This window comes from Micropterus salmoides, unplaced genomic scaffold (genome assembly GCF_014851395.1).
Source record: "Micropterus salmoides isolate LMB-PRFRI ecotype aquatic unplaced genomic scaffold, ASM1485139v1 Ms_hic_scaffold_1, whole genome shotgun sequence".
Taxonomy (NCBI): Eukaryota; Metazoa; Chordata; class Actinopteri; order Centrarchiformes; family Centrarchidae; genus Micropterus; species Micropterus salmoides.
Window position 1 is genome coordinate 32,859,332 of NW_024040040.1, and position 7,086 is coordinate 32,866,417.

The following is a 7,086-nucleotide window of genomic DNA, read 5'->3' on the forward strand; positions in this document are numbered from 1 at the left end:
GTTATGTCCGTTAATGACTGAGGATTTAATGTTGAATGTGCACTTAAAAAGGGCTGGAGCTTTGTGTTCAGGCTGTCCCTCACCGACATCTGAAATTTTGTGTATGTGTGTGAGTGTGTGTGTATGCTACGCACTGCATGCTCACACTTGCTGATTCTGTGATGTTTACTCATTGAAGGGGGGGGACAGAGGCTCCTGGGATGCCATCCACAGGGCTTGTCAACTACTGTCACTCAGTCATCGCCCTCCCTCCCCCACAATCCCCATATCCCATAGTCCCCTGCAAAACAAAGACAGCGGCAGCCACAGCAGCTGCATCCAAAGGGACCGTCACTCCACCAGTATTTAACCTCTGCTACAGCTTCTTTCTGTCTCACACTCTTTCCTTTCTCTCTCTCTCTCTCTCTCTCTCTCTCTCTCCCTCTTCCCTCCCTCCTCCTCCATCTACCACTCTCCTTCATCAAAGCATTTCTGGCTATTTTGTTTCCCAGCTCTACAGAGAGTTATTGCTCATGACAACGATCACGGTCGTTTATTTTCTCTCCGCAGCCCGGCCTCTGTATGCACGCCGGGCTAGTATTACCCTATGATATTCAAGCGCTCTTTATTAAATATGCATGAACCCTGGAGATGAAAATTAATTTTGGGAATGTTCTCTCCCTCTTTCTCCCCTTGTTCTCTCTTTGAATGTTCAAATATGCCTTCACCCGCCTTTGTGTCAAGCCGTGAATTCATTATTTCATTTGCCGGTGATGGTGTAACATAACACAATATGCGGGGGTACAGCAATGTAGCGATATTGATCTTGTTAAAGCAAGGGGCAACGAAAACAACTCTGGCCAAAACACATGTCGCAGGAAGCAAGTTTCCACAGATTTGCCAAGTTTTGAGCAAGTTCGCCCTGAGCTCTTATCATTCATGAATATTTAGGGCCATAAAATGGGAAAATATTAAATTGAATTATGCATGTATGAAACGATGGAAATCTGCAGTAGGACACTGCAGCTTTCCATGATCGTCTCAGCAAGCCATCCTTATTTCTGCTCATGATACATGCCCCGGCGACCTTCAGACTCATGGCATGTATGCAGATGTTGTTACACTGCTGTCCGTTCTGCTGTGCAAAACGCTGCAGACACAAACAGGCTTCGTGTGTGGGAGGTGAAGCCAACACAAGTTATACGCTAGCTAGTTGCTAACTTGGTCTGTCTGCTGTTTGGTGCTGGGTATGCAGCATACATACTGTAACCAGCAATTAGGGAAAACAGCAGCCATCTCGAGAGCAATGAGAGTGAAAGCATAGAACAGCATAAAATAATGCCCTGAAAGTCTACGCAGAGCTCTAGTCATATGATTCATTACTAATCATCGTCAACCACTTATCCTGCATAGAGGGTCGCGGGGGGCTGGAGCCTATCCCAGCTTACATTGGGTGAAAGGCGGGGTATGCCCTGAACAGGTCACCAGTCCATCGCAGGGCACATTCTCACATTCACAGCTAAGGACAATTTTAGAGACACCAATTAACCTAGCCTGCATGTCTTTGGGTGGTGGAAGGAAGCACCTGGATAAAACCCACACGGACACGGGGAGAACATGCAAACTCCACACAGAAAGGCCGGGGCAATCGGGGGTTTGAACCCACGACCTTCTTGCTGTGAGGCAACAGTGGAAACCACTGTACCACCCATTACCAATCATAAAAGCTTTTATTTTCAACTTCATCTCCTCTTTTTTTGGTCAACAAAATGACATGGAGATTTAGTCACAGTTATTGCTTGACTATAGCCAGTTTTGTCTTGTTTGGTTGTTGTGAATATTTTCCTTCAAAATTTTTGCGAAACAAAATTAACACTATGCAATGATTCAGTGTGACATTAAATCAGTTTCTGTCACCTGGAAGAGCCGGGAAGCTTTCGGCTGCTCCACCAGCCCCCTATGGCCTGCATTCACTCACACTGAGCCTATCTGCATAACTGCATCTTTCATGAGGTTTGGTCAATGCCCAATCCATACCGTATAGGCCTCTGTGTGTGTGTGTGTGTGTGTGTGTGTGTGTGTGTGTGTGTGTGTGTGTGTGTGTGTGTGTTAAGGTGAATGTGTGTTTACCCTTACCTTGTTTTCTGCTCTGACACTACAGATTTTGTCTCACTGTGTCTTGCATGAATGTTTTTGTGCCTAGCCACGTAGAGGGCATGTTTTCTATAAATAGGTGGCGTGTTCTCACCTGTTTGAGACACAATCTTTATAGACTAATCATCTGGGTGAGCAATTGAGCGGTCCTTCTTTCGCTCTGCTATGAATGAGCACTCTCTCCCAAATCTCTTCATCACCTCCATGGTTCCTACTAGTGGCACCTTGTTTAAGCCCGGTCAATACTAGCAAAGAGGGATGTGGGTGACCGTAGTTGGTAGACGGCCAACGCAGTTCTTATCAGGTAAAGTGGTTTTTGATTAGTGTTAATGGCTGGGACTAAATAGCCTTCAGCTTTTCCACTGGCTACACCTGTTATATTTGTATGCGTGTGTGTATGTGCTACTCTGCTCAAGGGTATGCTTGCAATTCATCAAGTTAAGATATATCCTCTGTGCACTGACGAACAGGTTTTATGTCCTAACCTGCCCCCTAAACTATAACCTCTACATCGTCTGGTTGCTTTTGGCTATTTCGAGAATGCTGCCAGATGATGTCTGAGCAGCAAAGTGTTTCCCTGCAGCCACAGCAGAGAAGTTTCTGTATGTCAGCACCACCACAATGTACAGACAGTAAGAATGAGGCTTTTCTTGTTGTGCATAATCTAGCCATGATCCACCCGTGGCCCAGAAAGACAGGCTGCAGCACCCACTCTCTCGGAAAACGCTGGGCATCTGGTGCAACAGACAGCCTTGCATGTTAATGCCGAGTTAATATTATTATTATGAACTGCGAGTGACTTCGCATGTTAGTGAGTGCTCTGTCAAATTAATGTCAGTTCCATTAATGCCGCCGTCTATTTCATGTCACAAGTACGCTGGCGTCAGACTCCCGCTCGCTTAGGCACACTGGGGCTAGATATGCAAACACACAAAGGAGCGCGCGCACAACCTGCCTTGTGAAAAGATTCACACCACTGCACATCAACAGTAGATACATATTTACACATGCACGCCTAGATGCACTCACACACATACACACACACACATCTTTTCTCTACAGAAGCGAGAGATGAGGGGAGGAAAATGAATGTCCTGACTCATTTATCACATAGCCCCAAAAGTACAGATGAAACCAGTGATGAAAATCTGTCCTGAGAAATGTCAGGAAGATATTAACTCCAATACATCAAAGTGGAGCTGCAGTCTCTAAGCTGACTGCCAGCCGATACTCCCAGCCTTTGGTTAAATAGGGGGAGCACACCAGCGCCGATGTAATTTTAGCCAACTCTGACCATTTGTCAAACAGAAACGAGTAAATAAAGACACAAGTCACTTCCGTCCAAAGAATGACATCCGAAATGATGCAGAGTGATTTTCATTAGTGTGCAAATGCCATTCTTTAGATCTGTCTGATCTCAATGAAGTGTGAGAGAGTGAAGGGAAAGAAAAGAAGGGGGAAATTGCCTTTTCATGTAGATTTCACTAATCGCTTCCCTAACAAAATACGGCAGACTTGTACTAATAAGTAAGTTAAGGCTCAGTGGACAGATAGAGTGAAACAGCACAGAGGCTAATGGAATTGAGAGCTTTCCATGCCTCCATGGGTGTCTTAATTGTCAAAAGGAGATTCTCATAGGAGTATTTCGCAACTCAACTGCTGTATTGTGGGAAGCCTAAATTGGAGAGCGACTCACTGGGCTTGTTTTAAGCCAGGGCTTCTCTTGTGTGTGCGAGGTGGATCAAATCCCTTATCCAATGTCTGGAAACAGGTCCTGTGATTCACTCTTGTTTATTTGGCAACCAGCTCTAGCAAAGTATATATTTTCAATACAGCCAATAGGGACTGCAGTAGACTCATATCTAAAATCCATAACTTCTGCTGTTCTGTGCTTTTTCATTTTGCACTCTCTCCTGGAATGTATCATGTGCTCGTTTATTTCTGCATGGATTTATTTATTCATGAAAATGTCACGTGTGATTCATTTGAAATTTGAAGAAAAAAAATATATATGCTTTTTCAATCTCAACCAGCAGGGATTTATTGACTCCCATTGCTGTTGTTATCACAATACCTTTATAGTGATCTATTTTAGCCTTTCTACTCTTCACTAGTTATTACAGCCCTACAAGTTCCAACCACTGTGGTTTCATTAGTAGGGAAATTGGACTGTAAGGGACTTCATGAGAGATAGAGAATGCGCTTTTAATCTAAAAAGGTCAATGTGCGGCAGCTATTTTGGAGATTCACTGCGAGCTTATAATTGGGGCCTTGTCTGAAGACAATGTAGAATTAAATGAAGACAAAGTTACCAAGCGTATGGTTGGCCTTTGATGAGAATCAGGGAGTGAGGACCCTTCATTTGCAACCTTTAATCAGTTCAGTGAGATCAGATTCGCATGTGATTCTAAAAGAAAGGAAAATGAGGGGAGAAATGAAATGGTAATTAGTATTGATTACCTATGGGCATATGACCCCGCGGTCTCCCCTTGCATTCTTAAATCAACCCAAATTATTGAATTTACTAATTTCATGCTTGGAGAGAAGTAGCCACCAACATGAAAATGCCTCCACAATGAACCATGTGCCAATTGAGGTTCAAGGAAATTATAGCGATGGGAAACGAGGTGTCTTTTTGTGGAGGGGCGTGGGAGTGAGGCTGAATTAACCACACAGGTTTAAGTTAAGGATGATAATTATCCCAGGAGGGTCTGGTGGGAGTAAAGGTGATTCAGGTAGCTTTTTCTTCAAATTACATTTCACGTCACTGCACTGTCGCTAAGCGACGGCCTAAGCCCGGATATATATACATGTAATTACTCGCAGTTAAGACAGAAAAAAGGACCATTTAGGTGGGAAAAAGCAGCACAATTACATGTATACACAATTAATACACCCAAGGGAAATTGAAATTTTCTTTCAAATGATAAGATTAATTCCTAATTATAGCTACAGACACACTCACATGCACATACACACAAGGCCTCACACAGTTAATCTACTTTAGTGGATTTAAGCCACCATATACTGAAATTGTGAAGAGCCGAAGTGGACAGCAACTGATGGAAGGAATCGGTGTCATAATGCACCCAATGAACCCGGGTACCTGGGATGTGACAGTGCTCTGCCGCCATCTGCTGGCTTTTAGATAGGACATGAAAACAGCACTACTAGTGCAGAGTCTGGGAGTCTTTTTGAATCCTGTTGTAAAGACTGCATTTATCAGAAGTTGCATCTCTATGTTCTGTTTCTGCACTTTTCTGTTCTGAACAGGACCCTGTTTTGCATGACAAACTCAGTTTCCCTTACTACTACTACTATATTAATTAAAATGATACAAATTTATTGAAGATAATATTTTTCATTTCCGGCCTTTGTGTATTTCTCAACTGTGTTTACAGTGTTACCAAAAACCACCATCAAGGAACATTAACATTGACGGATTATAAGACACTCGGCCCCTGGGCACAGACATGTAAACCCCCCACCCCTCCTATATAACAGTAAGACTGAAAGAGACAAAGAAACGAAATAGCCGTTTTGTCTCTCTGCAGTCAATTTGTCTCTCTTTGGAATTGTTTTGCATCTCCTTACAGTTGTTTTGGGTCTCTTTGTGCTCCTTTGTAGTTGATTTGTGTCTCAAATTATTTGATTACCAACAACAAACATTTACTGACACTTTAGACAGAGGCTCTGGTCCAGTGGCCCCTTGTAGAGGCTGACATTTTTTTGGGAATCCTGGGATGAGAGTCAATTTCACTAATCACCACAGGAGTAGGTGGGATGTGTATCATAGGACAGTTTTTATCTGTAAATATGCAGTTCGAATATAAATAAACTATTATTATTTTCTGATTCGTTCTTATAGTGAACAGGATGGGACATCATATTTTAGTGGGAGTGAGATGAGACATGAGTGAAAATCCACTCCCGCATCAACCTGGAGCCCTCAACTCCTGGGCCTGTGCGTGGTAGGCAATTTAAGTAATCTCTCCATGTCCACTAACCTACTGATGTGTCAGTCATTACAAACTTATTTTAGTTGTCCATAGGGCTGTCCCCAACTAAGGATTTACATAGTGGAATCAGAATCGTCAAGTCCTGCCTATAGTCTAGTCGAATCATGTATGTTTTTGTGCATGGCGATTGCGAGCCGAAGCTAAACTGAGACTTATTGTTGACCATTTTCCCTCTCTCTCTCTGTCTCTCCCTTGTGCAGAGGTTTTGCGGTGCTGCTGACAATTGCAGCCAAGTCGCAGTTCCTCACAGGTCTATTTCAAGTAGTGCCTGTTTAAAAATGATATAATATTCTTTGTGTGGTTCATCAATGGTGATAAATTACCCAACGTACTGCAAGGTGTGGACAACTTGGAACAACACTGGTGAAGCTGTGGCTCCTCTCTTCAGCAAGTTTTCCTCCTGCCACTACACACATACAGGCTACGCATACACATGCGCACCGACGAGGGTTACAATTTTGGATTCATTCGTGCACTTTAAAAACATTTATTATTATTATTTTTCTTTTTACATGTTTATTTACAGCATTAAGTGTTGAAATGTTTTGACAGTCGAATCAGGCTCCGCCCATTGAATCATGAATGTTCACTATTTGGGGTCAGCCCTAGTTGTCCAAGCTTTGGTGAAACCTAATATAATGTATTTCAAATTCTACTAAATATTTTTTATATATTTTCAGAATTGTATCAAATGAAGCGCAAGACATCGACAATATTTTTATTTTTTAAATATTGTTTGAATATTTCACTCAGTGTGAACATCATGTAGCTTAACTGAAGACTGAAGTGTTGGCTACCCTGCCCTATAAAAAAAACACACCAATTTTAATTTTGCTATTCTAATGAAGCATTCCCTGATGTGAACCATGCCTTGAACAAAAGAGCTCTCAAAAGACATAAGATTAAGAATTGTTGACTTGCATGAAGCTAGGAA